This window comes from Octopus bimaculoides, chromosome 2, assembly GCF_046866305.1.
Source record: "Octopus bimaculoides isolate indiv1 chromosome 2, ASM4686630v1, whole genome shotgun sequence".
Classification (NCBI taxonomy): Eukaryota; Metazoa; Mollusca; class Cephalopoda; order Octopoda; family Octopodidae; genus Octopus; species Octopus bimaculoides.
The window spans coordinates 41719309-41745732 of NC_142929.1; the positions used below are offsets into that span (position 1 = coordinate 41719309).

The following is a 26424-nucleotide window of genomic DNA, read 5'->3' on the forward strand; positions in this document are numbered from 1 at the left end:
GAGTCTGACACTAACCACTGAGCCATGCAACTTCACCTAAAGAAGTGAAATCGAACCAGTGCTTGTATTTCTGAGATACAATTTAATGCCTTATCAAATCAAAACAATTTCTTCTGTTCTATTTTTTTCAGGAATCAGAAGTTCCTTTTCTTCCACCACAAGACATGTTTCCTCTGGTTGGATGCCCTTCTAGCTGTCAATCCTCACCTGTTTCCAAGCAAGGTAATATCTCCTGTAGTTAGACATGCTTTTCACAGAAGACTGAAAACAAACAACCTTGCCTGTATGATGACGATGCTCGTTTACAACCACCCATGTGGTATCTAATGCATAAGATGGGCTTTTTTAGTTTCCATCTACCAAATCCATTCACAATGCTTTGGTCAGACCAGAGCTAGAGTAGAAGACACTTGCCCAATGTGCTGCACAGTGGGATTGAACCCAAGACCACTTCATTAGGAGGAAAGCTTCTCAACCATCATATAGCTATATATATATTTATACTCTCAGGTGCACAACTCAATTCAAAATATCAGTATGTAGAGTTTTTTTCTCTAATCTAAAAATTAGCACTATGATCACCTTTTGAATATATTTATAAATGTTTGTGAGTGTGCTTGTGTGTGTGTATGAGCATGTGTGTACATATGTTGAATTCTTTTATATATTGTGAGAAATCTAAAACAAAACATCAAGGTCAAGACTGGTGGGTGGTATTATACTTGAATGTACCAAAAAAACAGGCGGATAAAATATATTACTGATTTTAGATACAAAATGTAGATATTGCATTATATTCAAGTTCACACTGAACTCACATAAGTATGATATATACATAATGAGGGCAGAGCGAAGCAGTTCAAAACTCCCAGCATACTAAGTGTACGAAACAGGTTTAGTTCCTACTATTTTAATTATCAGTTATAATCAATGATAGCAGGTCTAGCACATTGCTTGGTTTAACACCATCACCTGGTCATTAAGTATCTTAGTGGGAGTTCACTCTACTGCAAGTAATACAGACCATGTCTTTCTCTACAGACATTAACCATCTACATTTGGTCGGATTTGGCATCAGCTACATCAACGTCACAAGTCTGGGATGGTCTGCAAAAGATTATGAGTACTAACCCCAGATACAAAAACAATACTTTCAGCACTTACAGTTTCCCTAATGAAGTACCACAAGGATGGGTAGAAGATGTTTTGGCACATCTGTCTTGGTGTTTACATCTGACATGAAAACACATCCAGCAGCTGAGTAGGTTGTTGTCTGGAAGACCGGACACACGCACACACAGAGAATCTGACTTGGAAGCAAGTGAAAGTTGGTGACAGGAAGGGCATCCAGCCATAAAAAATTGCTCAAGTTAGTCTCAGCTGGCCCATACTAGGATGGAGAATTGGACATTAAGACAATGAAGAAGATGAATGGTTGATAACAAGACTTTGTTTACTTCTATTTCTAACTACTATCAATTGTACAGACCATGGAGAAACTGAAGGGTCTCCATGAGGGCAATCGCCAAGAAGCTGTTTAGTCTCATTTTGATACACATTTCATCAAACGGAGAGAAGCAGAAAGATTTAATACCAATTGGTTTCAAAACATCATTGCATGGGTGTAAACAAAAATGTAGAACAGTCACCAACATGTAACAAGTCAAACAAGAGTAGAATTTTCTTAATGATCTTTCAAGGTTAAATGTAACAATTGAATCACTAAAGAAAGTCATGTCTTACATTTATAGAGGAATGGGTAAGAGTTAAGCAAAGCATTTAAATGCATTTTTTTGTTGTTGTTGTAAAGAAACAAAAAAAAAAAAAGCCCCATACTGAGATGCTTGAAACAGATAAAAAAGGCTATTTGAATTGAGTTATTAGGCCAATTCAAAGATACTACTCAGATGTTGAGAGTGAGAGCCTCTAACAAACATCTATAATGAGTGGCATCTTGTTTTGTTCATCAATTATTTAAATCTGAAGGTTTTACAGACTTCTATAGTTCCATATATAATGATAATTTTTTAGTGTATGACTTTAGGATCTACATTCTCCCCCTATGAACTCAAGTTCAGTCATACTTTGCTCCAAACAGGTTGGTATGTATCCTGTTGCTGTGTATGTACATATAAATACATGCATGTATGTTGGCACAAGTATGGTTGTTTAGTTAAGAAGTTTGCTCCCTAACATGGTTTCAAATTCAGTTTCACTATGGCATATCTACTATAGCCCTGAGAAAAAAGACTAAGCCCTCTGAGGGAAGACTTCCATTTAGAAACACGTCTAATCATAGCAAAGTGTTTGCATAGAAATGGGGGAGGATTGATGACAGGAAGAGTATCAAGCTGCAGAAGAATTTGTCTCAATGCATTCCATCTGACCCAGGCAAAACATGGAAAAATGGATATTCCAATGAAAAAAAATCTTTCTCCCTCACGCACGCACGTGCACACACACACACACACACTTACATGCATAAACACATACAATCTATTGTTAGTAAGATATAAGAGATTGTATATCAATTAGAAAAACTGGCTTAAATTTTATGGGAAGGATGCATATTCAATAGTTAGCCTTAACTCACGAAGATATTTATGCTATCAAGAATGAAATACTGTCACTAAAACCATTAATCATAACAATGGTATTAACAAGTAACAAGCCTCTATGTGGTCACTCAACATGCTAGAAATAGCAGCCAAATATTTCTGAAATCAGATCATGCCATCTTAGAAGAAAAAAAAAAAGAAAAAAAATAACACTGGCTGTGTAGTCAGGAAGTTTACTTCACAGCCATGTAGTTTTTAGGTTCAGTCCCACTGCATGACACCTTGGACAAGTGGACAAGTGCTTTCTACTGTAGTCCAGGTTAACCAATGCCTCATGAGAGAATTTGGGAGGAGACAGAAACTGTATGGAAGCCTGCCATACAAATGTATGTGTCTGTCTCACCACCACTTGACAACCAGTATTGGTTTGTTTTCACACCCATAACTCGATGGTTTGGCAAAAGAGACTGATAGAATAAGTAACAAAAATTTCGAGGGAGGGGGTAAGTCAATTACATTGACTCCAGTACTCAACTGGTATTTATTTTCTTGACCCTGAAAGGATGAAAGGCAAAGTCGACCTCAGTGAAACTTGAACTCAGGACATGAAGATGGGCAAAATGCTTAGCAGCATTTTGCCCAGAGAGTTAACAATTGTGCCAGCTCTTCACCTTTCTTGTGTAAATAATATAATAAAATGCAGATATTACTGAAAAAAAAATCAGATTGAATATATTCTTTCTCACTAAAGTGATTGTCAAATAATACTTTGGAAATATTTCTAACGTGAAATATTCATAAACATATGAGAGAGAGAGGGGGGAGAGAGAGAGAGAGAGAGAGAGAGAGAGAGAAAGAGAGATTGTGTATACGAACATTTACATATACACAATTCAATGGCGAAGAGGATTGTGACAATGATGATGAACCCATGCACGTGTTTATTTGTGAGAGTATTTAATTGAACACTTATTTGAATGTGAGAACAGACTCCACATCACCCCAGCAACTTTGACAAGTGCCCTATTTGTTTAATAAATGAAAAAAAAAAACCTTCCCATTGTATTATGTAATGTAGTGGGTAGTATATCCCACAGGCATATGTACTTTTAAAAATCCTTGGGCAGACTCAGCACAACACAGTGCTTAGCAGGGCTGGATCTTTGAACTAACAAGGACAAGCTATCTGATGAGATTTCACAGTTTTTATTTACTAAATTTCATTCATGAGGCCTGGGTGTACCTAAAGCTGTGGTAGATGTTATTTGTTCAAAGTCCTGAACAGAGGAATTGAACACAGGACCTTGTAATAGCAAACCAAACTTAATCATTGAAGGAGATCTGTGCTTATGTGTATGTGCACAAAGATATAATAAAAGTATTTATATAAGTGGTAGCACAGGTAAGTTGTCATCAGAGGCTAAACGTAAGACAGATGTTGTAATTCACACATCTGTAATATGGGAGAGATAGCTGAGATAGTTGACAAGATCTCAAGGGCACGACACAGAGACATAAGTAACTTGAAAAGATAGAAGAAAGAGAAAATAGCGAGAGTAGAAAAGAGACAAAAAATAGGAAATAAAAAAAGAATGAAGAGACAATGAGTAGACAAAAAAGTGGGAGAAAGGGGAGAAAGAAGTGGTAGGGGGGGGGGATAAAAACTAGAAAAACTGAAACACAAAAAAGAAAAAGAATAGGTGAAAATTTGAAAGATAAAGCAAAAGAGATAGATAAAAAGGAAACAAGAAGTAGGGAGAGAGAAAGAAGTAAAAGGGAGCAGAGAGAAAGATGGAGAAGTAACAGAGATAAAAAGAAGAAATCAAGAGAGGGTGGGTGGGGGGGATGAAGCAGAAGAAATAAAATGCAAACCAAGGGAGAGAGTATATGAATGAAAAGTCAAAGATGGAAGAAAGGGAGAGAAAGCATACAAGAGTGTGTGTGTGTGAGAGTGCAAGAGAGAGAGAGGGGGGGGGGGTAATTTAAATATTGTAAAGTCATTCATTAATGATTAGAAAAAACAAAGGAACAGTTCAGACACAAAGGCAACATAATTTTCAGTCCATAGATTTCTATACGATTGTTTTTTAGAGCAGCTGTCCCCAACCTTTTTAGCATCACGGACTAGTTTCATGAAAGATAATTTTCCCATGGACTGAAGCATAACATGCATAACAATACATAATAAAGTGCATGATTTATAATTTAATTATTGCATATATAATACATCTATAATGCAAAAAACATCCTGCAGACTGTGACAGTCAATAAAATATCAACAAAATTTTAAAATATTCTTTCTGTGCAGCCCAGTACCAAATGATCCAAGCCGTGTGTTGGTCCATGGTACAATGCTTGAGGACTTCTGTCTTAGAAGAGTTGTTACAAACATGTTGGACTGGCTCTTGTGCGGGTGGCACATAAAAGACACCATTTCGAGCGTGGCCGTTTTCGTGCGGGTGACACGTAAAAGCACCCACTACACTCTCTGAGTGGTTGGCGTTAGGAAGGGCATCCAGTTGTAGAAACTCTGCCAAATTAGATTGGAGCCTGGTGTTGCCATCCGGTTTCACCAGTCCTCAGTCAAATCGTCCAACCCATGCTAGCATGGAAGGCGGACGTTAAACGATGATGATGATGTTGCAACTATTAAATAACTTCATTTTAGAGCTGAGTCAGAGGAAGAAGTGAAGTACTTATAAGTCTTACAGAAAGGAAAAAGCTGGAAAAAAAAAAAAAATAGAAATCATGACTGGCAACAAGAAGGAGTCATTTTCGAACCAGGGGGTTGAGTTAACCCTTTAGTATCTAGATTATTCTGTCAAATGTAATGCTTATTTAGTCACATTGTTTTGAATTAATCATGCATTATTTCATAGCTTTGTGATATAATGTTACTGTATGATGTTGTTACTTATTTTAAACAAGGACATTGTCAGGTAGGTGTGAGCGGTTGAATATGGTGAGTTTGAACATAAAATAGATATAATAATTGGGCTGGATGTAGCTGATTTAACCTTCTAGTGTTCAGATTATTTTGTCAAATGTATTGTTTATTTATTCACATTCCTTTGAATTAATCACACATTATTTTGTAGCTTCAAGATTTCAATGGTGTGCTTCTCTATATTGAGAACGACATTGTAGGGTTGGTGTGAGAGGTTGGATCTGGTCAGTTTTAACATAAAACAGGTAGAATATTTGAGCTGGCTATGGGTGGATTAAATGCTAACAACAGAATATGCTTCTTTCAATGGCTAGGTGATAGTTTTAAACTAGGTGATAGATTAAGGGTACCATTGAAGAACAAGTGCTACTCATCTCTTAAATCTTGCATTGACCCAAGATTATGGAAGATACTAAAAGGGGCTACACAGTGGGATCGAACACCTGCAACCACTTGATTATGAAGCCAAGCAGAATATGATGACCAAGATATCAAAAGTGTTTATGAGACCTCTATCAAGCAGGTTACAACGTTTGGGCTTGAAGGTGCAAAAAAAATAAATAACTGTTATAGGTGCATGATGGCAGTGTGGTTAAGAAGCTTTGGGTTCAGTCCCACTGTGTGGCAACTTGGGCACATTTCTTCAACTATAACCCTGAGCTGACTCATGCCTTGTGAGTGAATCTGGTAAAAGGAAACTGTATGGAAGCCTGTCATGTGTGTGTGTGTGTGTATGTCTTTGTTTCTATGTTTGTCCCAGCCCCATTCCTTGTTTGACAACTGGTGTTGACTTGTTTACATCCCTATAATTTAGCAATTCAGCAAAAAAAGCCAATAGAATAAGCACCAAGCTTAAAGAAAACAAAATGTACTGGGCTTGGTTTGTTCAACTAAACTCTCTTCATAGTAGTGCCCCAGCATGGCTGCAGTTACCTGAAGAAAACATTTTTCTTCATGATGTAATATATGCATGGGTATATGTGGGAATGTCTGTATATAGTATATACATGGATATCCTGATCTCAACCCTAACTTGGTGTCCTTATTATGAAAATTCTATCAATCACTCTTTCTATCAATCAATCAGTCAATCATTCTATCAATCAATCAATCATTCTATCAATATGTGAGAGTGTATGTGTGTGTGTGAGAGAGTGTGTGAGAGTGTGTGTGTGAGAGTGAGTGTGAGTGCATGTGTGTGCGTTTGTGAGTGCATGTGTGTGCATCTGCATTTGTTCCCCATCACAGCTTGACAACCAATGTTGGTGTATTTATATCCCTATAACTTAGTAGTTTGGCAAAAGAGATCGAAAGAATAAGTACCAGGTTTAAGAAAGAAAGTACTGGGGTTGATTCATTAGATTAAAATTCTTCAAGGCAGTGCCCCAGCATGGCCACAGTCTAATGACTGAAACAAATAAAAGATGAATGATAAAAGATATTTTAAATGTTTCAGCAGACTTTTCACTATGAATCTTACAAAGAAGTCTCTTTACAGAAGCCAACAGGATTTGAAATATGAGCCCCTTACAATTACAAGCTGAATACTTTAAACACATAGTCTATTACCTTTAGAAATGTTATAAATAAACTGAAAGCTTGCTATACTAGTACACTTGTGTAGGTGTGAAACTTTGTAACTAAACTTATTCAACATTTACAATAATCTCTAGTGTAGATATACAATACAAAATGAATGCAGCAATTTTATCATTTTATTCTTAATTTTTAAAAATACATAAATACCTGATGCTGAATATACAAACCTTAGGTGCATGTATATAATCACAAATTTGTCAGAGTGGATGATTTATAAATGTATGACCAAATGACATCTAAGTGCCAATACTTCTGTTGCAAAGTAGCACTTGTCAGACAAGTAATGTGCAATGCCCACAGAATGTCTACATTCACAGAAACAAATTCAATAACACCTATACATGTATTATTAACACATAATAAATAGTCTTCTAATGTTACAGGTAACAAGTATTCAAGCACATGTATAGAACTATGAAATAATTTGTGTGTGTGTATTATTTATATATAATATATTATATAATATTATTATATATAGGAGTGGTTGTGTGGTAAGAAGTTTGTTTCTTAACTACATGATTCCCAGTTCATTTTCACTGCCTGTCGCCTTGGACAAATACCTTCTGCTATAGCTTCGAACCGATCAAAGCCTTGTGAGAGGATTTACTAGATGAAAACTAAAGGAAACCCATTGCATGAATATATGTGTATGCGTGTCTGTTCACCCCACCACACATACACCGCTTGACAACCAATGTTGGTGTGATTACATCCTTGTAATTTAGCAGTTTGGCAAGAGTCCGATAGAATATGCACCAGACTTTAAAAAAAAAAAATTTTTTTAATTCTGAGGTCAATTCATTCAACTAGAGTTTTCAAAATGGTGACCCAGCATGGTCACAGTCTAAATGACTAAGACATGTAAAAGATAAAATTTCTAGATATATATATAAATAAATATATACATACATAAATATATATATATATATACATATATATATATATCTTATATAATACCATTATATATTTACACACACACAATAATTAACCACTGCAAAACAAACTAACCAGCAAGATTAGTTTACTTGCTTTCAACAGACAAGTGTTACTATTTCTATGTTTATTTATAACAGATATTGGACTAACTAATACTTTTCTTGGCAATCATCTTTGGTTTATTTATTAAAACATATAGTGATCAACAACATTTCGTAATTTAATACCCACCACCACTGCCATCTACTTTTAATTGTGACTAGACAATTTTACTAGGTAGAACAGTCACTATGGCACCTGTTCTTGAAAACAGAATACCATCCTTAATTCCAGTTGTGTTTCCCAAATCATCATCATCATCATTGTATTTAACGTCTGCTTTCCATGCTAGCATGGGTTGGACGATTTGACTGAGGACTGGTGAACCAGATGGCTACACCAGGCTCCAATCTGATCTGGAAAAGTTTCTACAGCTGGATGCCCTTCCTAATACCAACCACTCCGAGAGTGTAGTGGGTGCTTTTACGTGCCACCGGCACGAGGGCCAGTGAGGCAGTACTGGCATCGGCCATACTCAAATGGTGCTTTTTTACATGCCACCTGCACAGGAGCCAGTCTGGCAGCACTGGCAACAACCAGGCTCAAATGGTGGTTTTTACATGCCACTGGTACAGGAGCCAGTCAGCGACCCTGACAACGATCACACTTGAATGGTGTTTTTAACTTTCCACTGGCACTGGTGCCAATCAGGTGGTACAGTCATCAGCCATGACAACGATTTTACTTGCCTCAACAAGTCCTCACAAGCGTAGTTTATTAAGGAGTATTTTAAATACTCACTTATAAAAATATACATCTATATACCAAGTATCAATAAAAGTTACCATAAATCAATAAATTTTATTACAGATCAATATTTATGTACCTATTTGTGTCAAGAAATAGAGTGTTTCAAGTTTATCAATCAAATGTGCAGCAAATATTTCTTATTTTCATACATTTGCTACATAGATATTTCCATTATGGCTGTGTGATAAGAAGTCTGCTTCCCAACCACATAGTTCTGGGTTCAATTCTATGGCATGGCACCTTGAGCAAGTGTCTTCTACTGTAGCTCCAGGCTGACCAAAGCCCTGTGAGTGCATTTGGTAGAAAACAAAAAAACTGAAAGAAGCTGGTTGTGTATGTGTGTGCGTGCGAGTGGGTAAATGAGAGTAAGTGCTCAACACCTCATTATTAGCCCAAATACACAAAAATAAATATACACAGAAAACAGGTTATATGAAATTAAACATATAAAATTAGATGAATGACAAAGGAAAAGGAAATTATGCAATGTACTTCATTAGCTTAAAGCTGTTTCTGCTATAAGACATTGTGCACTCAGAGCTATATGCTTCAGCATCCCCTTATAGTTTTCTTGAAGTTTCTAAAATGCTTGCAAGTTTATTTGTGAAAGCGTATAATAGATAATATATATATATATATATATATATATATGTATATATATATATAAATAATATATATATAATAGATAATATATATATATAAAATATTTTTCATTTTATTATTTTAGGCGCAGAAGTGGCTGTGTGGTAAGACAGTATTCGAAAGTAATACAACACTTCACAAATATCTCCTTCGAGTAAAACTACCAATAGAAGAGAATATGACCAAGAACTGCGTGTACTCCATCCTATGCAGCTGTGGTAGGTTATATAAAGGCGAAAAATGCCACCCCCTCAAAATAAGGGTAGAGAAACATCACAAAGCTGTGACATGGGGAGATATTGATAAATCGGATATAGCTGATCATGTATGGAAAAATGGAGACCACCTCCCCCTGTGGGATGAAGTTAAAATAACAGATGAGAGCACCACTGGAAAATACGAAAACTAAAAGAAGCAACACATATGCTAGGACAGAACAACCTACTAAGCAGACTGAGTGCAGATATGAATAGCATATGGGAACCGGTATTAAGGAAGGATAGGAGAATATTAGATTTATAAGCCCTAAATTTCACTCCATAATTGCCCACGGGCATATGGCATAGTGGTTAAGAGTGTGGGCTACTAACCCCAAGATTCCGAGTTTGATTCCAGGCAGTGACCTGGATAACAACACAACAAAAAAAAAATACATTAGGAATGAGAACCCAGTTCTAAATTTCCCCAAGACACCTGATGAAGGCTGGGGGGTATATCAGCTGAAACGTGTTAACAACAAACAAGATGAGGACAAATATCCGTCAAATGTAAATAATGTACATAATTCCTCATCTCTTAAATGTAGAAAAGTATTAGGTTGTTCTGAAAATAATGGCCGCTTTATGTGTTGTGTTTTGAAATGCAATTTTATAGTATTTTAATTATATTTGAGGTGAATTTCAACATACTTAATAATTGATGTATGCTCTTTAATAATTTTCTACTTATTTCAGACAGAAAACATTCTTGAAGCATAGGCACCCTTAATTATAAATATGACAAAAAAGGACCTTCGCTTACTTTTCTTGCATGAGTTTAAGCTTAGGCACAATGCCTCCGAAACTGCTGCCAATATCAACAGAGCATGAGGAGAGGGGTCCACAAATGATCGCACAGTACAAAGGTGGTTTCGAAGATGAAGAAAGTAGAGAATGGTCATGCAGTCTTGACAATGAACAATTGAAAGCAATTGTTGAATAAAAGTGTCAGAGAGATATCTCAGGCACTTAGTGTTGATAATGCAAAGGTCTCATGCAATCTGCAGAAGATTAGTAAGATGAAAAATCTCGATAAATGGGTACCACATGAGCTCAATGAAAATCAAAAAGTTCGGTTTTTTGAAGTTTGCTCGATGCTCTTTTTGCGAAACACAAATGATCCTTTTCTTGGCCGAATAGTCACTTGTGACAAAAAGTGGATCCTTTATGATAACCGTAAACAATCAGGTCAATGGCTTGATTGTGATGAGTCCCCCAAACATTTCCCAAAGCCAAAGTTGTGTCAGCAAAAGATTATGGTGACTGTCTAGTGGTCTACAACTGGTGTTGTCCATTACATATTTCTGGAAGCCAATTAGAGCATTACAGCCGGAGTTTACTGCAATCGACTTGCTGAAATGCATGCTCACTTGCAAAAAATGGGGCCAGCATTGGTAATTCAGTGTGGCCCATTTCTGCTCTATGATAATGCAAAGCCACATGTTGCAAGAATGACGCTGCAGAAATTCACAGACTTGGGATACAAGACTTGACCACATCCTCCATATTCTCCTGATCTTTCACCCACTGACTACCATTTTTTAAAGCATTTAAACATGTTTTTAAGTGATAAAACTTTCAGGTCCAAACCAGAGGTGGAATCAGCTGGTACTCATTTATTGATCTTTTATGCCAAACACTCAGTTACAGGGACATAAACAAACCAACACCAGTTATCATGCAATAGTGGTAGACAAACACAAAAACACACACATGTGCACACACACAGATACACCCCTCCACACAGATACACCTCCCCACACACACAGAGAATATGCTGCTTTCAGTTTCGTCAAACAAAACCATTCACACAGCCTTGGGTAGCCTGGAGCTATAGAAGACACCTGCCCAAGATGCCATGTAGTGGGAGTGAACCCAGAACCATGTGATTAGCAAGTAAACTTCTTATCACATGAATAACATACAATTTTTGAAAATTCAAAACATTCATTCACACATAACTTAAATTACAAAGAATACTACAAAATATAATAAAATCTAGTGTGATAGGAACACATTTTCCCATTGATTGCAACATACATCATAGTAATCAAGACTGGCTATCTTTTTTTCTAAAGACGTATACATCTTATTCATAACTGTTCCACTTCAATGATATTTCCATTCTGGTTCCAGATAACTGCTTGGTAACTAACTAAAAACATCAGTTCGACCGAGTTACCGATATTGCTATTATAACTAAATATACACACTCAGCAATAATGTGTATGTGTGTGCGCGCGTGTACATGCATGTGTAAAAACAAATATATGTACCCAGATACTAAGATTAGTTTTTGAAAATCAGCCAATTCTTAAAACAAACTAATAATTTAGCTATTTTAAGCTGAAGATACTAAACTAGCTTATTTTTTCTGCTTTGTAGCATATTAATTTAAAAAGCAAAACTTTTTAAATGTAAATGGGTTAAATTTATGAATGGAATTCTTTAAACAGATCTTCTGTATATGAATGGGTCAACAAAAATTCTTCAGCTACCAAACAAATGTTCTAAATATACAAAAGAGACAAACCAATCCCAATGTATTCCCCTCCTTAACCCTTTAGTATTTAAACTGGTCATATCAGGCCCAAATATTCTATTTGTTTTATGTTCAAACTGACTGAATCTGGCCTCTTATATCTATCTTAAAATGTCATATTAAAACTAAACAACCACATTGTCAAAATCTTGAAATTACAAGATAATGCAAGATCAATTCAAAACAATGTGATTGATTAAGAATTACATATGACAGAGTAATTTGAATGCTAAAGGATTAAATAAAATAAATTTTTGACAAACTAATGAAAAATATGTATTTGAAAATATCCAGCTGTATATTGGCATTTAGATTTATGACAGATATTTTTCCTTGGGTAGAATTCAGTGTATGATATATTCTTTTTACTGTAATATTTAGATTAAAAAAAAAAAAAAATAAGCATTTGTCCTGTAAAATTATGTATTGGTCCTGTCATGTTTGGAAATTATCTTTTTAAGTATGTCAATTGTATGTATATTGAGTGGCTGAATCACTGCAATTGTACTTGAAAAGGTTCATGATCTACAAATGTAATATTTGTCTATATATATATATGTTATATCAAAACGTTTTTTTAACCTCCTCTAAATCCTAAAAATGCTTTCAATTGTTCTGCACAAGTGAATACAGTCAAAATATTTGTTTTCACAGTTGATTTCTTTATTATGCTAACCACTAAAATAAGTAAGTTCTATTTTCAGCTGAACTGAAACAAACAGTTCTATTCACACACACATATATACATACACCATTCATTTATCATTATTATTCTGTTTGTTCCTCTTTCTATCCCCACTTGCTAACATAGTGTTGAGTTCTCTCTATGATTGACATTGAGAGCATTTTAGAATCTGGTTTCTCTACCTATCATTAGAACATACTCAATTTCTCTTTCCAAGTACTATAACCTCCAGAGAGATTCTTTTTACCACTTGCTGTAGCCAAATAAGCTCCATCCCCTAGCTCACAGGCATGCTGCCTGGGATCACCCTCATTTCTATGATATAAACTTGCAGTTTCAAAATGAGCTAAATTAAAACCTATCAAGATTTTATGTTAACTTTTGGGCTGTGCCATAAAAACCTTGCTTCCCATCCACATGGTTCCAGGTTCAGTCTCATTGTGTGGCACCTTGGGAAAGTGTCTTCTACTATAGCTACAGGCTGACCAAAGCCTTATGAGAGGATTTGGTAGACAGAAACTGAAAGAAGACCATCACATATATATATGGACATGTGGTGAGAATGGATGAGGATAGCTGCGTGAAAAAGTGCCACACCCTAACAGTTGAGGGAACCCGTGGAAGAGGTAGGCCCAGGAAGACCTGGGCTGAGGTGGTGAGGCAAGACCTTCGTACATTGGGCCTCACCGAGGTGATGACTACTGACCGAGACCTTTGGAAATGTGCTGTGCGTGAGAAGACCCGGCAAGCCAAGTAAGATCGTTGCCAGTGCCCCTGGACTGGTTCTTGTGCGGGTGGCACATGAGATGCACCATTTTGAGCGTGGCCATTGCCAGTACCGCCTGACTGGCTCCCGTAGGATTTTCGAGCAAGATCGTTGCCAGTGCCCCTGGACTGGCTTGTGCGGGTGGCACATAAAAGACACCATTTCGAGCGTGGCCGTTTTCGTGCGGGTGAGACGTAAAAGCACCCACTACACTCTCTGAGTGGTTGGCGTTAGGAAGGGCATCCAGCTGTAGAAACTCTGCCAAATCAGACTGGAGCCTGGTGTTGCCATCCGGTTTCACCAGTCCTCAGTCAAATCGTCCAACCCATGCTACCATGGAAAGCGGACGTTAAACGATGATGATGATATATATATATATATATATATATATATATATATATATATATATCATTATTAATCAAAGGGCAGCAAAAGAAATTTTAGAAATTTAATTTACCACCAGTGGTATATATATATATATATATACACACATATACATATATATTCTTTTATTTTCTACTGGTTTCAGCCGGTGGCTGAGGTTATGCTGGTGCACTACCTATAGTTACTTGGTGTTGTTTTTGGTGAAGTAGCGAGTTGGACAGAGCTGCTCTTCTTTGTGTCTCCTGCCGTGATGTGGGTTCATCTGGTATCTCAGATAGAAACCTGTCCAGATGTTCCTTGAAAACTTGCACATCAACACCATGTAGATCTCTAAAGTTGCCTGGCAGGATGTTGAACAATTGCGGGCCCTTGAAACCCAGACTATTGTAGTAATGTGTCATTTTAGATGAGGAAGACGGGATCTTTAGTATGATGCAGTGCTGTCCAGTTCAAGGATTGATAAAGCTGTCAATTCCAAAATTGCAAGCTAAACCCTCCAAGATCTTCCAAATATATATCACTGCATATCTTTGTCTTCTCTCCAGGGAATAGACTCAACTCCTTTAGCCTCTCCCAGTAGCCCATCTTTTGCATCAAGTCAATCTACTTTGCGTATTGGCGCTGGATTGCTTCGAGTTCCACAGTTTGTTTCACACTCTCTGGGAACCATAGTTGGGAGCAGTAGTCCAAGCAGCTGAGAATGAAAGTCCTCCATAGGAGTAGCAGGGTCTTCCTTTTCCTTATTCTGAATGTCCTCAGAATCTATCCAGCCACTCGCCTGCACAGTATTGCCATCTTGGTAATATGCACATAGAATGTTGCATCATTGCTCGTGTGAACCTCTAGGTCATGCACCGACTCTGATTCTGGAATCGTATTACCTTCTGGTCCAGTGTATTCCGATTTTAGCCTGGTGTTGAACTGATAGTGGAGTGCCTGAAATTTCATAGAATTGAACTACATGTTATTTTTGTTAGCCCATTTGTATATTTCATTCAGGTCTTTCTTCAGTTTTATGATGTCCTCTGGGTTCCTAACTGCCTGTGATACTTTTGTGTCGTCAGGTTAACTGGTCAGATTGGCTGACTGTACCATGGAGGGCACATCATGGGGTATTTTGGAACATAACACCTGCGATAGTTGAGGGATTACTGTACTTTGATAATGGAAACTGGACAGATACAACATGTTTGGCACTTTGGTCTTATGTTTCACATTCAGAACATGGCTACTCTGTCATTTGTTTAAATATGTTAACTTAAAATTGAGGACTTATCTCTTTAAACATTCAGATTTGCTATTTCAAAAATGATACTTAATACTTATCTATTCACATTGTTTTGAATTAATTATGCATTATCCTGGTTTTCAAGTGATTATTTAGTTTTTTTAGAATGACATTGTAAGGTAGGTATAAGAGATAAGATCTTGTTTGAACATAAAACAGGTGGAATATTTGAGACAGATGTGAATAGTTTAAATGTCAAAGAGTTAAATATAGTCCCCATTTTAAAAACTACAAGTTTTACTATCATACTTTCATTTATCTCTTGTATTTCATATTTAAGAGTTTTGCTTAATGACAGCTGTTACCAAATCAATAGAAATATGACAGAGAATACATAACTAGGACAAAGTTCATGAATAGCTAAGTATCACTCCTTATATGATAAGTAAGGAGGCTTTTCTTTTTTCTTTTCACACTGTCAGAAAATCTCTGCAGCAGAAACCTGTTTAATTTAGTATAGGCCGTGTGCTAAGAAGCTTGCTTCCCAACCTCATGGCTCCCTCAGGCCTACCAAAGCCTTGTGAGTGGTTTTGGTAGACAGAAACTGAAAGAAGCCCATTGTGTGTGTGTGTGTGTGCGCGCGTGTCTTTCTCTGTGTGTGTGTGTGAGTCTTTGCGAGTGCGTGTGTGTCTTTGCGAGTGCATGTGTGTCTTTGCGAGTGCGTGTGTGCGTCTTTGCGAGTGTGGTGTGTGTGTGTGTCTTTGCGTGTGTGTGTGTGTCCCCCCCACCACCACTTGACAACCAATGTTTGTGTGTTCATGTCCCCATAACTTACCAGTCGACAAAAGAGGCTGATAGAATAAGTACTAGGCTTAAAAAAGAAAAATAGTAAGTCCTGAGGTCAATTTGTTTGACTAGAACCCTGCAAGGCAGTGTCCCAGCATGACCACAGTCAAATGACTGAAACAAGTAAAAGATAAAAATTAAATAAATTGTAAGAAATGTCTTAACTTAATTAGTTGGATCATTAAGACACTACTGAAAACTTTTTGTGAGGAGATACTCTTTACACAAGATATGAGAAAATTAAACATATGACATCATGATAACACAAAACGGTCATCAATTATACAATGGATCTATTGGTTACAAAGAAGAATTATACTTCTTCGGAACTGAGGAACATAGTTCAGTATCAGTAACAAGATATGAACAATACTCTCTTTACTCTCTTTTACTTGTTTCAGTCATTTGACTGTGGCCATGCTGGAGCATCACCTTTAGTCGAGCAAATCGACCCCAGGACTTATTCTTTGTAAGCCTAGCACTTATTCTACCAAACTCTTTTGCCGAACCGCTAAGTTACGGGGACGCAAACACACCAGCATCGGTTGTCAAGCAATGCTAGGGGGACAAACACAGACACACAAACACACACACACACACATATATATATATACATATATACGACGGGCTTCTTTCAGTTTCCACCTACCAAATCCACTCACAAGGCTTTGGTCGGCCCGGGGCTATAGTAGAAGACACATGCCCAAGATGCCACGCAGTAGGACTGAACCTGGAACCATGTGGTTGGTAAGCAAGCTACTTACCACACAGCCACTCCTGTGCCTATGTTCATTCTATCCAACCATGGCTACCTAGCATAATCGTTAGCACACTAAACAAAATACTAATCAGCATTTCTTCTGGCTTTACAGTCTGAGTTCAAATTCCACCACAGTCAGTCAACTTAGCCTATCATCCTCTTACGGTTGATAAAATAAGTACTAACTGAACATTGGGGGGCGATGTAATCAACTAGTCCCTTCCTACTTATTTTCAGACCTTGTACCTGTAGCAGTGAGAAAAAATATATTCATTCAACCCACATGGCTAGCTGTGACAATCACCATATTTGATAATGTAACTCCTTATATACAGACCATAACATAAAAACAAATGCTCCTACTGCTAAATTGAAATCATTTATTTCGTCTTTTAGATTTTCTTTTATTCTTTTGTATATTTTAGTCATTAGATTGTGGCCAAGCTGGAGCACAGACTTAAAGGGTTTTAGTTGTAGAAATTGCCCCCAGGACTTATTCTTTGCAAAACCTAGTACCTATTCTATTGTTTTTTTTTTTTGCCGAACCACTAAGTTATGAGGGCATAACTATACCAACATTGGTTGTCAAGTGATGGTAGGGAGACAAACACAGACACAAACACCTCAATACACACACACATACACATATAGATGACAGGCTTATTTCAGTTTCTGTCTACCAAATCCACTTACAAGGCTTTTGGTTGTCCCAAGGCTATAGTAGATTTTAACCCAAGGTGCCATGCAGTGGGACTGAACTCAGTACCATGTGAGTGGGAAGCAAGCTTCTTACTACACAGCCACGCCTGTGCCTATTTATATAATTTTCCTGTAAGAGTTGTTCAGTTATGAGAAAACTTACATGAAAGGGATTCTGAATGTACCATATTTTCCACTATACAAGTTGAATTTTTCAGACCACAATTAGTGGAAAAAAAAAAAGGAGGGGAGGGGTAGGTTGACTTATATCCCAAGACAACTTTAAAGAACCAAAAGTTCCATGAGAAATGCAGAATGATTTGGAAAGATAGGGACAATGTTTGAATGTTTATATTATATACTATGCTGATCCGTATGCTAAAAAATATGGTGTGTGTGTGTGTGTGTGTGTGTGTGTGTGTGTGTGTGTGTGTGTGTGTGTGTGTGTGTGTGCATGCGTGTGGCCAAGAAAATCTCTATTGTGAATAAAAATTGATATGTTAATTAGATGAAGAGTTCACAAATTTATCACATAAATCTCGTTTGAGAAAAATATTACAGGCTGAAAGGTAGCCCCTCAAAACATTTTCTCCAAACAAAATAGCAAATTTTCAGACAGACAATACCAAATTTTCAGACCAAAATAGGTAAGTCAACTTATACACCAAGAGGATTTTGGAGGACCAAAATTTCTATGTGAAATTCAATACAATCAGGAAAGATAGTGACAATGTTTGAATGCTTTCATTATATACCATGTTTTATTTTCCCTTTTATCTTTTGTTTCAATAATTAGGCTGCAGCGATGCTGGAGCACTGCCTTGAATGATTTTCAGTCAAATATATCAATCCTAGTACTTATTTTTTTAAAGCCTGGTACTTATTCTATTGGTCTTTTGCTGAACCGCTAAGTTATGGGAATGTAAACATATCAACAACAGTTTTCAAGCAATGGTAGGGTAGGACAAACACAAAGACAGAAACACACACACACATATACATATAAGACAGGCTTCTCTCAGTTTCTGTCTACCAAATCCACTCACTAGGCTTTGGTCAGCTTGAGGCTATAGAAGAAGACACTTGCTCAAGTTGCCACACAGTGGGATTGAATCCTGAGCCATGTGGTTGGGAAGCACGTTTCTTACCACATCTTTCCTGTGCTAGCATCCTATAACATTGAATGAAATGTTGAATCTTCATTGAAGGCTTTGTCATAACATAATGTGCCAAAGGTAAATTAGTCTGACAACCTGGTACTTATTCTAAGAATTTCTTTTTGCCAAACTACTAAAAAAAAATGTAAAGAAACCAACAACAGTCATCAAGCAGCAAAGGGACAAACAGAAAGATGCACACACATACATACATACATGATGATTTTCAACTCAATTTCTATCAATCAAATTCATTTACTAGGCATTGGTTGGCCTGGGGCTCTAAGAGAACTGCATTTGCCCAAGATGCAGCACAGTGAGGACTGAACCTGAAACTACGAGGCTGCAAAGTGAACTTCTTAACCACACAACCATGTTAGCACCAACACAGAAAATACTGGTTGATATTTTTGGATAAAATTCAGGTGAGTAGCGAGTGTACTTTGTGATAGTAACATGCTTAAAACTATGGACTTTGAATTAGTTTGTTTTCACTGTGCTAATTACTACACAAGAGATAAAAGCCTGGGCTGTATAAGCCCTAAACAAACTAAAAACAAAAAGTTTGCAATACCAAAAGGTTTGTTCACTGCATATCAAGCCTCAATCAGTGATGAAAATATGTTTACTGGTTACTAAAATATAACTTGGAATATATTTGGTGGTTACTATCAATATAATATTTCAGTTTTGTCAAGAAGCATATAGCATAAATAAATTCTTATGCTGAAACAATGGTATAATGTTCTTAAACTGATACATTTGTAAGGAAGGGGAATAGTTAAATGAATTAGTCTCAAAATATGTTTGGTACTTATTTTATCAATCTTGAATCCGAACTGGGTGACTTGCCTGGAACAATAAACCATATTGGTGTTTTTGCTAAGCTGAAGTATCTCATCTGTGCACACCGCCATGACTACAGATGATAGCAGTAGTTCACTAACTGAACTGGTTGATCCAGGCAATAGACAGTTCATTGTCTGTTCACCTGCCCAGCATCTAGTGATATTCACCATTGATTCTAATAAGTTCATTTGCTAAAATAGTTCGCATCCATCATGCTGCATCCCATGATTTCAGTGTACTCTGGCTTCCTATTTATCCATAGCTGGGATCATGACAGGTGCTATCAAATCAGAGCAGGCCTGGGAGCAATAGTGGAGTGGCTAAGAGGTAGTTCCACACTTTTCAAAACCCAAGAAGTCCTGAACTGATGATCCACTATTAGATGCAGTTTAAAGTCATACCCAGGACACTATCAACTTCAAACAGACAAAAAGTATCAACACTGTTTATTCTACTACCTTCATATAACATAAATATAAACAAAAAAACAAACCACTGTTGACAATAACTACAATTACGTTTTTTCAAAATGTTTGTATAACCAGAAGGTGAGATGCCTAGGAATTATGACAGATTTATTTTGTTTTTTAGATAAATCATAAATTACTTGTTTTTTAACTGCACACAAACATGTTCCTAAGTTCGTTTTTTTAACACCTTTTTATAGTTAAAACAGTACTAGAGAAGTTGAGAAGTCACAATTTCAAGGCAAGGTACATTACTCTGCCAACCTCAATAACTAGCTAAAACATCCTGTTATGATCAAGTGGGTTAGCAGTTACACAAAGAATCAAATGTGAAAACATTTACTTCAACAAAATGCAAACATATGAAAAACAATCTCACTCACCATTACCTTGCAAAATACGAATAAAAAGACTTTTAAAAATTGATAACTAATTCATATATATGGCCTTCTCTGAAATATTAGTTCCTTGTGTGACTAAGAACACAAAATTTTAATGAACTTGTTGATTTTAAACCACCTTTAATTAAACCAATTTAAGGGATCTCCCTACCAACTTTCCATCCCTCATTGCACCCTACATTATTGGATTTGATGGTAAATAAGATATCCTTTTTTTCCCAAGAAAATATCTCCAAACAGAATCACCCTGTGTTCTATGCTTTAATGCATTAAAAACTTTTTTCCCTGAACATGTGCTACTGAAATTAGGGCGTGTTTAATATGTCCATGCATCTTTTATAATATCAAATATGGTAACTGCTGTACTGAATTCTTCATAAATACTCCTTCTCATTCAAATTTAACCTCTAACTTTAATCTGCATCAATTCAAAAAACATTAATCATACTGAGATTCGCTTCTCATATCATTATCTCTCCATCTAGGAGAGACTAAAAATGAAGGGGTTTTGAGGATACCACCCATTTTTTTCATACCAATGAAAAAAAAAAAAACTTGAAAAACATTATTGAAATTGAAATTACTATATTGTGGAAGACCCACATAATAACGCATAAAGCTGTTAAATTCACTCCAAATTTTAATTTATTTCACAAGGCCCAGGTATGGCTACATGGTAAAAAGTTTTGCATCCCAACCACATGGTTTCAGGTTCAGTCCCACTGTGTGGTGCCTTTGGCAAGTAGCTTCTATTATAGCCCCAAACTAACCAAAGCCTTACTAATGGATTTGGTAGACAGAAACTGAAAAGAAGCCCATCAAATATGTATGTGCGCATGCATGTTACTGTCTCCTTGACTTGACAGCACAATTATATTCCTTTCCATATTTTGAATAAAATATACCTTACCTCCCTTGGAAACAGGAAAGAGGCATCTAACCATAGAAAACATGCCTCAACAAATTCCACCTAGCCTACACAAGCATGTGAAGGTGGACATTTAAACAATGAAGGTGTCAAAATTTTCATTGCACAATACCTTGATCTGTGTCAGTGACCAAGTTGAAGTTTTATGACAAAAATTTAAGCCTCATGAAATAAATTCATATTTATAGTGAATTCAACATCTTTGAGTATTATTATTACATGGCTTTAAGGCGGTGAGCTGGTAGAAACATTAGCACACCAGGCAAAATGCTTAGCGGTATTTCGTCTGTCTTTACGTTCTGAGTTCAACCGCTGAGGTCGACTTTGCCTTTCATCATTTCAGGGTCGATAAATTAAGTACCAGTTGCATACTGAGGTCGATGTAATCGACTGGCCCCCTCCCCGCCAAATTTTGGGCCTTGTGCCTAAAGTAGAAAAGATTATTACTGGTTTTTCGACAGGTATACCTCATTTACAACAGTAATTGGTTCTAAGACATGTGACTTTACTCAAAAATGATATATCATGGGAAAACATTTAAAAAAATTTATTAGCTCATATCTGTTTAATAAATGGTTTGTATATATCCTCACATGTATTTTATTTCATTTTCTACTTTAGTATTGGTAATTAGGTGTCTTTTTAAATTTTATTTTAAATATGTTCACTGAGACGCAAGAGTGGCTGTGTGGTAAGTAGCTTGCGTACCAACCACATGGTTCCGGGTTCAGTCCCACTGCATGGCACCTTGGGCAAGTGTCTTCTACTATAGCCTCGGGCCGACCAAAGCCTTGTGAGTGGATTTGGTAGACGGAAACTGAAAGAAGCCCGTCGTATATATGTATATGTATATATGTGTGTGTTTGTGTGTCTGTGTTTGTCCCTCCAACATCGCTTGACAACCGATGGTGGTGTGTTTACGTCCCCATAACTTAGCGGTTCGGCAAAAGAGACCGATAGAATAAGTACTAGTCTTACAAAGAATAAGTCCCGGGGTCGATTTGCTCGACTAAAGGTGGTACTCCAGCATGGCCGCAGTCAAATGACTGAAACAAATAAAAGAGTAAAAGAGAGACCAACATAAAGTCAGATAATTCAGCTGAAGTTGGTTTATTTTCCCCACTAATTTCTTAAAATAAGACAAAGTCAAAAAAAGACCTAACTCAAAATGACATAAGTTGAGGTATGGCTGAAGATTTAATAAAATTGTAATTGCTATACTGAATTCAGTCAGGTATTAAATACACATTGAAATAAGACATCTGATGGCAATCAGAAATCAAATGCAGTATGGTGTGAATATCAAATATTCTTTTCATTTCCAAAGTCATAATCTTATTTAAAATATCTCAGACATTTAATTAATTAGCTTGGTTTTTTTTTTTTAAACACTGTAATAAATCTTACTTTACAACAGATAATAATTGGTTACTGTAAATGAAATTACAATACAATTCTACCAGCTGTGAGGTCAGGACTCTTGCTAGGTTGTTAGTGTTGGAGTCAATTAAAATTATCCTCATCATTCACTTTTCGATGCTTTCTTAAAGCAAAGTTGACCCTGGCGGAATTTGAACTCAGAACATAAAGATGGATGAAATGCCACTAAACATTTCACCTGGTGTGCTAACAACTCTGCCAGCTCACCACCTTAATGCACTGCACAACAATGCCAGTACAAACTAGAAAATGTAGGATCAAGTGATGATATGCTGTACTGCAGCTCTGTTCTCGTAGCAGCATGTTAAAATGGGTATTAAAACAATAATCATGATATTTATGACAATCATCATTAACTTCATTGCTGTTTTAATGTCCATTTATCCCTGGTTGCATGGGTCAGACAGAGTTTTGTTGAAGCAGATTTTCTAGGGTTGGATGCCCTTCCTGTTGCCAACCATCACCTGTTTCCGAGTGAGGTAGTATTTCCCCAAGAACAGACATGTTTTCATGGAAGATTAGAAACGAACGACACCATTTGCACGACAGCAATACACATTTACAACTATCACATGATATTAAGAGGTAAGGAGACAGTAACACACATACACACACACAATAGGCTTCTTTCAGTTTCCATCTACCAAGTCCACTTACAAGGCTTTGGTCGGCTCAGGGCTATAGAAGACACTTGACCAGCGTGCTGAACCCAAGACCAAATGATGGGAAGTAAGCTTCTTAACAACACAGCCATGTCTGTGCCTACGACAGTTATGTATAAACACACACACACACATATACAAGCAGAGAGCAGTATAGAGACACTGATAGCCAAGTAGTAAATGTGCATACATGAAGTAGTTATTTTATACCCACTGGTTGCTTGCTACAAAGTATTAAATTACAAGAAACATATCTTTATTTATACTCCGAATGAAGTCTTTTTCTGTTAGACTTTCAACTACTTAACTAATCTTAATATATAAAAAAAATGTATGTATGTATGAATCTTTGTATGTATGCTTCAAGTTACAGGCACTGTTATGTACCAAGACAACCAAAATTTTGCATAGCGGCACCTCTTTCAAAGAGCAAGGTCACAAGTCATAGTTTTTTGTGTTTGTTTTTGGTCGGGGCTGATATTTTCTATAAAAGTAAATAAATATTCTCAGACTGAAGATTGTTAACATCGTTTTTTAAAACTATTTAGCCAAAACAATGAATTTGTGTGACTGCATGTATTTTAGTATTAATAAACCTGCACAAGGCCAGGTACTGCTGCTAGTATTATATGAACCTAAGACAGCCCTGAGCTGCAAAATTAAATTTCATGATTATTCTAGCCATGATGTTAAATATCTACTAAAAAATAGAACTGGTATTTTCTCAATAAATTTGACATAAAATAGTTTTAAACACGACATTCCTCAACAAAAGATAGACAGGTACATAAAACTGCTTTCTGCAGTAAAGGGGTTAATACCACTCCACTTTTTTTTTTTTAGATGAGTTTTCGTCATTCAAGAAATTCTTACTTGAATAAAGTTCTGTCATATATAGTAAAAGAAAATATTCTAGCTGCGTTTAATCCAATAATCATATATTTGAATTTTTTAAATGTGCCAAAATGGATGCAAAGTGGTTAAATGCAGTAGAGCAGTTAAAAGGAGATATCCAACTTAGATATTGTATACACACACACACACACACACACACACACACATATATATATATATATATATATATATATATATATATATATATATATATATATATATATACATACACCAAAGAATGACCTCAGGACACTGAACCTTTCAAGCAAGATGACAAAGAACTGAGATGCCTGGTACCTTGCTGTACTCAAGAAGACCCATAGTCTGCAGCAGATATGTTAAGACCAGTCCCTCTGGTGTTGCAAAGCACTCATGATGGTACCACGTAAAGTGCCTGTGCAGTGCCATGTAAAAGCACCTGTTCGGTGCCACATAAGTGCCTGTGCACACTCTGTTGGCATTAGGAAGGGCATCCAGCCATAGAAATCAAGTCAGATTAGACTGTAGTCTGGTGCAGCTCCCCAGCTCTTGTCAAACTGTCCAACCCATGCCAGCATGGACAACAGATGTTAAATGATGATAATGATGATATATATATATAAATATATATAAATATATATATATATATATATATATATATATATATATATAAACAAAGTTAATTGCAGAATAAAACTGTTAGGTCATCGACTCAAAAACCTGTAGCCTACCAATGACCACATATAAGAAGTACAACATAGACCACAAAGCCAAATTAGTAAAGGGAAGCTAAAATTTTTATACACAAGAATAAAAATCGATTAAAAATACAATAGAATAATATAAATAAATAAACTACGATTAAAAAGTTGATTAAAATATTAGACAGGTACAAATACAGTAGAATAAATATATATATATACATATATATATAGAAAGTACAGAGAAAAAAAATAATACATAGGGAAACGTAGCACAACAGTTCATTTGCTGAGGCCAATGGCCAACAAAAGAACGGGCTCTTCATTCCCTCGGATTATGCCTAAATCTGGGAATGAGATAAGTGGAATGGTTGAAAGAATAAATTTCTGAGGGCGGTTAATGATGTTGGAAATGACTTTAAGGGTGGCCGTAAAAAATTATGTAATTGTAGGGACCCTTCTTTATGTCCTCTTGGCGGACTTTGTTTGTCCACAAACGTAGTGTATAAATGCGTAGTTAGAGACGAGGACAAACAAAATAAGTTTTATATTGGAAGTTCAGTGAATTTTAAAGCCAGGTATAGGGCGCACATGAGTTCCTTTTCTAATGAGAAATATTATAATTCCACAACACTCGCCTCTTACCTGCATGACCTCAAGAGGAGGAATAAGAAGTACTATCTTGAATGGTCAATCTTATCTAGAACCCCCCAATTTAGGGCAAATATTAGCAAGTGCTTATTATGCATTAGGGAATCCCTTTCCATTCTTAGGTCTTTTGGGCTGAAAACCTTGAATAAGTTTATCGAGGTAATCCCTTTTTGCAATCATAAATTTTCCTCCACCTTCCTAAAACTATATAAAAATAGAAATAAGAACAAAAATAATAGTATTAGTAGTGGTAATAATGGTAGTAATGGTAATGATAGAAATAAAAATTAAAATAAAAAGACAAAAATATTGATATAAAAATAATAATAAAAATATAGATACAATGGTAGTATTTAGTTTTTATTTATTTTTCATCATGGCTTACGTTGGATTTGAAACCTAATAGTTTTAGTTACCAAACCTGCCTGACTATTCTAAAGGGTATACTAAAAAATAGATTTTTTTTTTGTTTTTTTTTTTTTGGTCTAGTCCATATTATTTATTTAAGCTTGCTCTCATAATTATAATTTTTTGACTGGTGACTTTGTTGATGTCTGTGTGTCTTTTTTACCCTGTAGAAAGGGTTATCACTAATTT

General features: G+C 36.2%; 1 protein-coding gene across 1 annotated transcript in view; it reads right to left on the reverse strand.

Annotated features, from left to right (window-relative positions):
- LOC106884230 (transmembrane anterior posterior transformation protein 1 homolog) overlaps nt 1–26424 on the reverse strand; it is an 81643-nt gene that overhangs the window by 46547 nt on the left and 8672 nt on the right. The window lies entirely within an intron of this gene.